Raw genomic sequence first — 9,742 nt, forward strand, 5'->3', positions numbered from 1 at the left:
AATCGTTTTAGAATTATAGTGCTTTCAAATTTGAGACATTTACAATGGGGCTCAATGGCAGATATTGGCACGTCAAAAAAGCACTTTCACCTAGAAACTCCATTCACACGTTTTATAATTCAGCTTTCTGTGGAGACACATGCTGGAACTTTTTACTTTGAAATGTTTTGTAGTTTCTGAGTTATTTAAGTTAAACGCCCAATGCATTCCCAATAACAATAGCACAAACTTTGGCATGCTACTAGTCCTACATACTTACACCTAGAAACCCCATTCAAACCTATTTAGGTTCATCTTACGGTGGACATGTTTGCCTGAAAAGGAATCTTTGAAATGTTTCATCGTTTTAGAAATATAGTGCTTTCAAATTTGAGACATTTACAATGGGGCTCAATGGCAAATATTGGCACGTCAAAAAAGCACTTTCACCTAGAAACTCCATTCACACGTTTTATAATTCAGCTTTCTGTGGAGACACATGCTGGAACTTTTTACTTTGAAATGTTTTGTAGTTTCTGAGTTATTTAAGTTAAACGCCCAATGCATTCTCAATGGCAATAGCACAAACTTTGGCTTGCTACTAGTCCTACATACTTACACCTAGAAACCCCATACAAACCAATTTAGGTTCATCTTACGGTGGACATGTTTGCCTGAAAAGGAATCTTTGAAATGTTTCATATAGTTTTAGAAATGTAGTGCTTTCAAATTTGAGAAATTTACAATGGGGCTCAATGGCAGATATTGGCACGTCAAAAAAGCACTTTCACCTAGAAACCCCACTTTTTATAATTCAGCTTACTGTGGGCACACATGCTGGAACTTTTTACTTTGAAATGTTTTGTAGTTTCTGAGTTTTTTAACTTAAACGCCCAATGCATTCTCAATGGCAATAGCACAAACTTTGGCATGCTACTAGCCCTACATACAGTTTTTTTCGTGATTTTCATCTTTCTTTAAAAAAAAAAAAGCAAACAAATTGTGAAAAACTACATGCCATAGTATTCCGTCCGAAACCATGAACTATAGTATGTCGTTTTTTCGTGATTTTCATCTTTCTTTCAAATCCTTAAAAATTGTGAAAAATCGTGAGTCTTGTTTAATAATGTTGAGGATCCGCAGCAGCAGTCAAACCAGACAAACTATGTAAGTGTAAATACAACAAAATGAGCAGGGCACTTCAGGGAATTGAACCCTGTCCTGGTAAACCAGGGGTGCCAACACCAGTGCCTTCGTTTTAGTTTTGTTGTCATTTACAGGCCCAGTGCCTCCCCCGTGCCTCCCCAGTGTTCCCCCAGTGTCCCCCCAGTGTCCCCCCAGTGCCCCCCCAGTGTCCCCCCAGTGCCCCCCCCCCAGTGCGCCCGAGTGCCTCCCCAGTTTCCCCCACCCCCAGTGCCTCCCCAGTGTCCACCCAGTGCCTCCCCAGTGCGCCCCCAGTGTCCCCCCAGTTCCCTCCCAGTGCGCCACCAGTGCCCCCCAGTGTCCCCCCAGTGCCTCGCGCTGCGACGTGTTGTGAGCTTGATCAGCTATTTACGCTATTTTTGTCCAAAAGTGCCCTCTTACGAGATTTCAGCCCCTGCCCCTCTAATCCTCTCTGCACCTGGTTGGCTCCAAAACTATGGAATGAACTTCCCATTGCAACCAGAACTGCAGACTCACTCCCATTCCCCCGCCATGGTCTGAACTCATCTCTTCAGACTCCATCTTAGCTCGCAGAACTTGCCGTAGCACTTGCACTAGCTTCGACGACCTTACAGGCGTATGCAAAGGCTAAACTTATATCATTTAGATAGCGTTTTATGTAGACATAGCACTCTATAGTGTATATACTCATACTATTGTACAGATATTCTACTGTTAGCTTGCTATATGATCCTTGATGGCTATTGCTATATGTATTTGATGTATTACCATGTGTTGTTCTCGCTTACTGTAAATCTCTCTGGACTAACACGCAGCCCGCCAGAACCCCCAGGATTACATTAATCGTCTAGCCCAGGGGTTCTCAACCCGTGGGTCGCGACCCCTCGGGGGGTCGCCAAATTATTTTAGGGGGTCCCCAAATTATTTATTTCTTTTTTTCACGATTTTTCAAAAATAGCAGACCTACAAGCTCGTAGCGCGCCACTCGGTGGCGCGCTATGAGCTTGTAGATCTGCTATTTTTAAATAGCTAAATTATAACAATGCTTAAAACACCAAAAGGGGTTCCCGCCCAAAATGGTTTAAGGTTATTGTAGCAGTCAATTTATATTGGGGGTCGGGAGGGGGCGGGGCAGTGGTCCAGAGACGTTGCCAAAGCATTTTCGGGGGTCCCCGGCCAAAAACGTTGAGAACCCCTGGTCTAGCCTGCCAGAACCGTAGCCTACGTTTTACAGGGTGTGATAAAACCTTGGCAATGCGTGATAGATAGATTAATTAATGCTGGCGGCAAAACGGAGCGTCTGCTAAATGCCTAAATTGTAAATTGTAGTTCTGCATCTTGTAAGGCACCACAGATTGTCCTTGGGCTGGACAGATGAAGATGTTCTCAAAGACGGTTGGACTGGAGTCTTTGCATAAAGTCCCATGTGAATTAGTCCTTCTGGGCAGAAAATATAAACGCATAACTGTGTTTCCACAGGTCAGCGGTAGGCCTATAAGATCCTTTGTCAAATAAGATTTATTGGAGAAACAGGAGTACAAACAAATTGGAAGGTTTTTCCAAATATATGCAACATACAAATGCAAAATTTCCATACCAATTTCTATGGTCAGAATATTTCCTATAGTGTACATTGATATCATATAGAAGTCAGAAATATGGCCATGACTACTTTACAAAAGCCACTGAACAGTGAGTGACCTTGTTTATTACAATATTACTACAGTCTCATCTTAACCGTGGCCTGTGTAGATTATTGTGAAATTATGCACCTTTTGTATTTATTTTAATCACTATGAGTGCATGCAACTACCATTAACCAACTGAAACATGCTTCAAGAATTTGTACACATGCATGTACATAAAATGCATTTCACTTCCGTGCACTATAAATGTCCCAAACTGAATATTATCCATCTTGGCATTCCCAGCAATGTGCCGTGTACTGGCCTCCCCTCGTTAGTGTCTCAGGGTGCCTATCAGGTAATTGTTAATCATTGACCTGCAGTAAGTCGTTAATTGAGACTGTGAATTAAAGATAATAGTCATTAGAGAGAGGAGAGAGATCACTCATCAGACTGTGACAGGTAGAGAGAGGAGGAGCGAAAAAGGGGGATAACTCACGTTTTGAAAGCGTGAAGAAAGAAGATGAGAGGTGGAGGCTGGGGGGCAAGTAACTTGTATTTCTACTGGAAGGGTGCTGGTGTTGGTTGGTGGTGGTGATGACTGGTGAGGGCAACTGTGGTGACTTTGAGGTGTGACATCGCCGTGTCAAGAATGTTATGTAAAAAGTATAGGGAAGTGGAGAGGTGAAATGTCACATTTTCCATGAAAATGTTACTAGTTACAGGAGGCAAACGCAAAACAACAAAAAAGTAGGTCACTTTGTTTCTTACATTATTATGTAACATCAAAACTATCACGATGAATAAATCCATTATTGGATTCTAAAATGGTAAGACTATATATCCCTAAAACACTAAACATATTTTTTGTCACACCATCACTAAACACGGGTATATTTTACACAATATTAAATATTCCATAAAAAATATTTCTCATCAAAATATATTGCAGTACAGCAATACATGGCAACTTGGGGTACTCTTCTTTAATATTTCATCATGACTTTTCATAAAAAGATTCAATTCAATTTCATAAAATAATACCAGTAAGATGCCTGAGTGCGAGAAGCGCACGCATCCGTCTGGGTGACAGCATACTGCTGGGCGAGCGCTGGCGCTTTGGCATGGGGGGTCAGATCAACATATGTAATGTCAGAACAGGTCAGCTCCATATGGAGATCTAAGGGTGGCAGCGGGGGCAGTGTATTGAGTGTACAGGGTTTGATGAGGTCAGATGAGGTCAGATCAACATATGGAATGAATTCCGTATTGGCCACATATGGAGTGTGTGACGGACTGACTGACAGGTGTGACTGACTGACAGGTTTTGCAGGTTTTCATAGTAAACTGCGACCTGCGGTCGCAATTACTGTAATTGATTGATATTAATTTTATTGATGAGTGCATGGTAATACAACTCAGCATTTTGAAATATCAGCACTCAGAAAATAATATGATTTACTGTAAACTAATTCAGTAATTGACTGGGTGATTAGGTAATTCAGCCTACATTTCTGAAAATAGCACCAATAATCAAATTACTTTACTTGCCCAGTGTGACCTGATGTGACTCGTATTCCAGAGAGCAATCTATAAGAAAGAAAGAAAGAAAGAAAGAAAGAAAGAAAGAAAGAAAGAAAGAAAGAAAAACTATTAATATTGTTAAGTATTTATTTTTTGTCTTTTAAGAGTGAGAATAATCTTATACATGGCCAGTGTGAGAACAGACCTTCGATCAGTTCTTGAAAAACAGAGGTTCAGGGTTTTCACCTGACAGCAATACATCATAACAGTCATAAACCCCTAGGTTAAGATTGTAAAGATGAACCATAAAAAACAGTATATCATACAAAATATTACCCATTAAGTTGCCGGCATGTTTAGCTGACTCTCTGATTTTCTCCAACGTGTCTGTTATTGAAGAAATCCAATATAAGTGATTGCATTATACTGTATAATTTTGTCTTGTGCTGGGATTCCTTGTTGTGAAATCCATGCCAACCTGAAAGTAATATTGGTCAGGAATTGAAAAGAAATAACATTGTTTTCATAAAGTGCTAATGATTAGTATTTTACCAGGTTATCAGTAATCATTAAAACACTTAAACCCTATACTTTGTTTTCCCTCTACACCAAATCTCTACACGCTTGTGTGATCTTGTGGATAAACTATGTTCACCAAGTGTTGTTCACCTATTATGATACGCCCAGAACGATATAGGGCTCCATCTTGCGCCACCCTTATCCCTTAACCCTAAACGTATTTTTTACTATTTTGAAAAACATTTTAAAATAGTTCAACTATAGTCGATCTACATCGAGACATTGTGAGCTTCTAGATCGGCTATTTGAAATGTTTTAAATTAGTTTAGGGATTAAGGGTTAAGGGGTTGGCGCAAGATATAGCCCATAGAGTCCCCAGTGGTTAAAGGACATTTTTCTAAAGCAACCCCTTCACTTCCCTCTCAGGTATAGTCTTGACATGATGCACATTATGTCCCATGAGAATGGCATGTAAAAGATGACAATGAGAGCGGACGTAGAATACGTACATCGACAGGCTGGCTGCTGGGCTAAACTTCAGATATTGAATGGAGCATCATGACCTGATGAAGATCAAATAGATCGAAACGTTGTCAGAATTCTCAATAAAGAACGTCTTTCTTGTACCTGTGGTGTGCGGGCTCCATCCAATATCTCATGTAAGATGACAATAACAAGACGGACTGTGTTACCCCATCTGTATCAAAGATGAGTCCATTGTACTTGCAATTACAATGTTACACTTCAGAAATTAGTGAGATATACCTCTATACCTCCCAACACATCTAAGATCCAATAATAAAATAGCCAATCAGACACAGACCACTGCCCACGACAGACCCCACCCCCGTACAACATCATAATGGGTGAGCAGTCAAGCGCTAACCGAGACCCCTGCCAACACCCTAGCACCATCTCATTTTGTCATATGTTTGATACCCTACATGGCCCCTCTATGCGCGCGCGCGCACGCACGCACGCACGCACGCACGCACGCACGCACGCACGCACGCACGCACGCACGCACGCACACACACACACACACACACACACACACACACACACACACAAACACACACACACACACACACACGCCATGACTCTACCCACATACACAATCACCAGCCAATGCTTTTAAAATACTCGCATACTTGCATGATAGAGAATTCACATATGCACCTAGCACTAGACGCACACGCACACACACACACACACACACACACACACACACACACACACACACACACACACAGTTAGACACATACCTCCATCCTCCACTCGCAGACATATAGGCCTGCGTGCGTACACGCACGCACGCAGGCACGCACGCACGCACGCACGCACGCACACACACACACACACACAGACACACACACACACACACACACACACACACACACACACACACACACACACATACACACACACACGCCATGACTCCACCCACATACACAATCACCAGCCAATGCTTTTAAAATACTCTAAAACAACAAATGACAGTCAAGGCACTTGCATGATAGAGAATTCACATATGCACCTAGCACTAGACGCACACACACACACACACACACACACACACACACACACACACACACACACACACACACACACACACACACACACACACACACAGTTAGACACATACCTCCATCCTACACTCGCAGACATATAGGCCTGCGTGCGTACACGCACGCACGCACGCACGCACGCACGCACGCACGCACGCACGCACGCACGCACGCACGCACGCAGGCAGGCAGGCACGCACACACACACACACACACACACACACAGTTAATAGCTGCTAAGAAATCACATTTGGTAAATTGCGTTGTGGCGCTAACCTTTTCTCTGGTAATTAAATGAGTGAAAGGAAGCTTGCCTTAATGAAGTGAGCAATTTACTGTTAGAAACACACATAGGCACACACCAACATTCACGTACTATTTGAAACAGATTTTCATGAATTTGAATATAATGACTATTCTGAAATTGTTTCCCGTGCATTATTGGACAGGGGATTTAAATGGCTTTCATGGACTTTGGGGTAAGGAACCTATCTCAGCATATGAATGACCATTAATATATTGTATGGATAATGAAAACATTTTGAAATGCTTTTGGGCCACCATCCTTTAAAGGGTGTTTTCTTATGACGATGACAAATAGTTTTTTAATGTTGACGTCAACAAAACCAAGTTTAAATGTTTTCATTGGAGGTCCCTTAATTTGTTTATATGTGACCAGTTATTTGCTGAATGCTGAAAGTTGTGTGAACGAGGGCTTTGGCTCATAAGTGGCTCAGATACACCAGTAAGACGCCTGGGGGGCGAGAAGCGACCTCACCCTATAAAGGGCGAGGTCGCGTGCACGCATCCGCCTCGTTGACGGCAGACTGCTGCTGATCAACATGGAATGAATTATACATGGCCATATAAGGAGCATGTCTTCATTGTCTTGAGTGTACAGGGTTTGATGAGGTCAGATCAACATATGGAATGTCAGAACATAGGTAGGTCAGCTCCATCTAGTATATGGAGATCTAAGGGTGGTAGCGGGGACATTCTCTTGAGTGTATAGAGTTTGATGAGGGCCCAAGTAGGGCCGGGCCTTCATTTTTCGGGCCTGTTGAGAACTCCGGCCTGTTGAGAACGCCGGCTGCGCTAATAACTTTGGTGTCTAGAGTTTGAATGGACAGGTGAATGGACTCTACCGACTGTGCCACCGTGTCCCAATTCCTTTGTTTTAATGTCATACATTTCCTCATAACCAAACAAGCAGACATACAGTTGGAGGCCATCAATATTGTCCTTTTCTTTTTGCTGAGGTTTGCGTGATCTGCGCAAAAGGACAGTTAACCCATTTTGGGCGGGAACCCCTTTTGGTGTTTTAAACATTATAATTTAGCTATTGAAAAATAGCAGATCTACAAGCTCATAGCGCGCCACCGAGTGGCGCGCTACGAGCTTGTAGGTCTGCTATTTTTGAAAAATCGTGAAAATATTTATTTCAGAAAACTGGAGGATTTAGAAGGATTTTTTTAAATTTTGAGGTCAGGCCTAAATGGGTCAAATGATAAGGGACAATATCGGTGGCACCCAACTGTAATACACTCCAACAAACACAATCCATAGATACAACCCCAGTCTAACTACTCCATGTTACACCCCCTTCCTCACCTCACCTCCCCTCCCTCCCTCAGCTGCTCCCTTCCACCTTTCCTCATCTCCCCTCTTCCTCTCCAGGCTACTCTGTGGGTCAGTGGGCCTACAGCTGTTCCATTAGTCCCTCTGTGCGCACGTATGCACACACGCATGCAGCCATGCACACACGCACGCGCGCACGTGCGTGCGTGTGTACACAGTGTGTGTGTGGGCGTGCATATGTTCTTTCTAGGTGGAACAGCTCAGTAGTTTCCCCCTAGCTATATCTGGCTGATGTCAGCAAGTATTCTCCTCTCCTCTCCAAATGGTTAAAATAGCATTGAGATACCAACCACTATAATTACCGTTCTCACCATCAAAAAACTTCCAACACCTCTCGAGATTCCACCAAACATTTTATAAAACAATAGTAAACAAAAAACAGTTAACAACAGTATATTAGCAGATTAGATTAATTTATAATAATATACACAAAACACATGCTCAATAACATCGAAATGATTATTGTTTTCGTACTATTGTATGTGATCATTTTATTCAAGTAAAAAAACAAAAAAACAAAAAATAGAAAGCTGAAAGAAACACTGGGGGAAGGCGAGAGAGAGAGAGAGAGAGAGAGAGAGAGAGAGAGAGAGACAGAGAGAGACAGAGAGAGAGGGGGGGGGGGTCAGACAGGCAGATGGGGGAGGTTGACAGCAATACAGTGCACCACACACACACGCACACGCACACGCACGCACGCACGCACGCACAGTCACACACACACACACACACACACACACACACACACACACACACACACACACACACACACACACACACACACACACATGGCATAGAAAACATGACACATACGATCTGATCATGCACACTAAAGATATGAGGATATATGAACATAGGGTCCAACAGAGTCTGTGCCAAACAAAGTGGCAGTGAATGACAGTATACTGTACCAAAAGGAACCAGGGATAGAGTAATGGATGGAGGGATAGCAGCAGGTGAAGAAAGGAAGAGAGAAGAGAGAGAGGATAGAGTTAGTTAGTTATTATACAACAGGTCGTTTCGAGGAAGCAATCTGATTGGTTGAAACAGCCTTCTAGCCGTGGTTCAAACGAGCACCACTCCACACCTAATCAAAACAAAGAATTCAGCTGCTCTGTTTTCCCAGAGCGCAGCAAACTCGGTGGCTAGGCTAGCTAGTTTCTTGGGACATTTGTGGTCGTAGTGACTACATCTGTCATTAAAATTACATGTTTTTTCAGCGATTTTCTTAGTTTTAAGGGTAACTGTTGTATAATTGCAATATTACATGAGAGGGTGTGGTTTAACGTGATTATTGCCACTACGTCTCATTCCTGACCGCGTCACGTTAAACCACACCCTCTCGTGTAATATTGCTTAAGTGTAATTATCAATGTTTTATTAATTTGTATTAATGTCATGGTTTATCACAACTTTGTATCATCATCATTATCATCATGGCTTTGCTTTTGCTTGCACGAACGAAGATACAGCAACACACAGGCCCTGTTTTATGTCAATAAATCAAGTCACCTTAATTCAAGTCACATATGCCAAAATATTTTTTTAATATTTTAGTTAAATATCCTTTAGGGGCATGTCATGTGATCTACCTGGCTGCACAGCCTTTGTGATCTACTGGTAGATCGCGATCTATTCGGCACAATACGGTACATGGGTAATCTTGTGGACCAGACCCATTGCAAGATGCTGTACTCTGTCGTCAACCCTGCAGCCTGTCAAAGT

The sequence above is a fragment of the Electrona antarctica genome, assembly GCF_951216825.1.
Source record: "Electrona antarctica genome assembly, chromosome: 5".
NCBI lineage: Eukaryota > Metazoa > Chordata > Actinopteri > Myctophiformes > Myctophidae > Electrona > Electrona antarctica.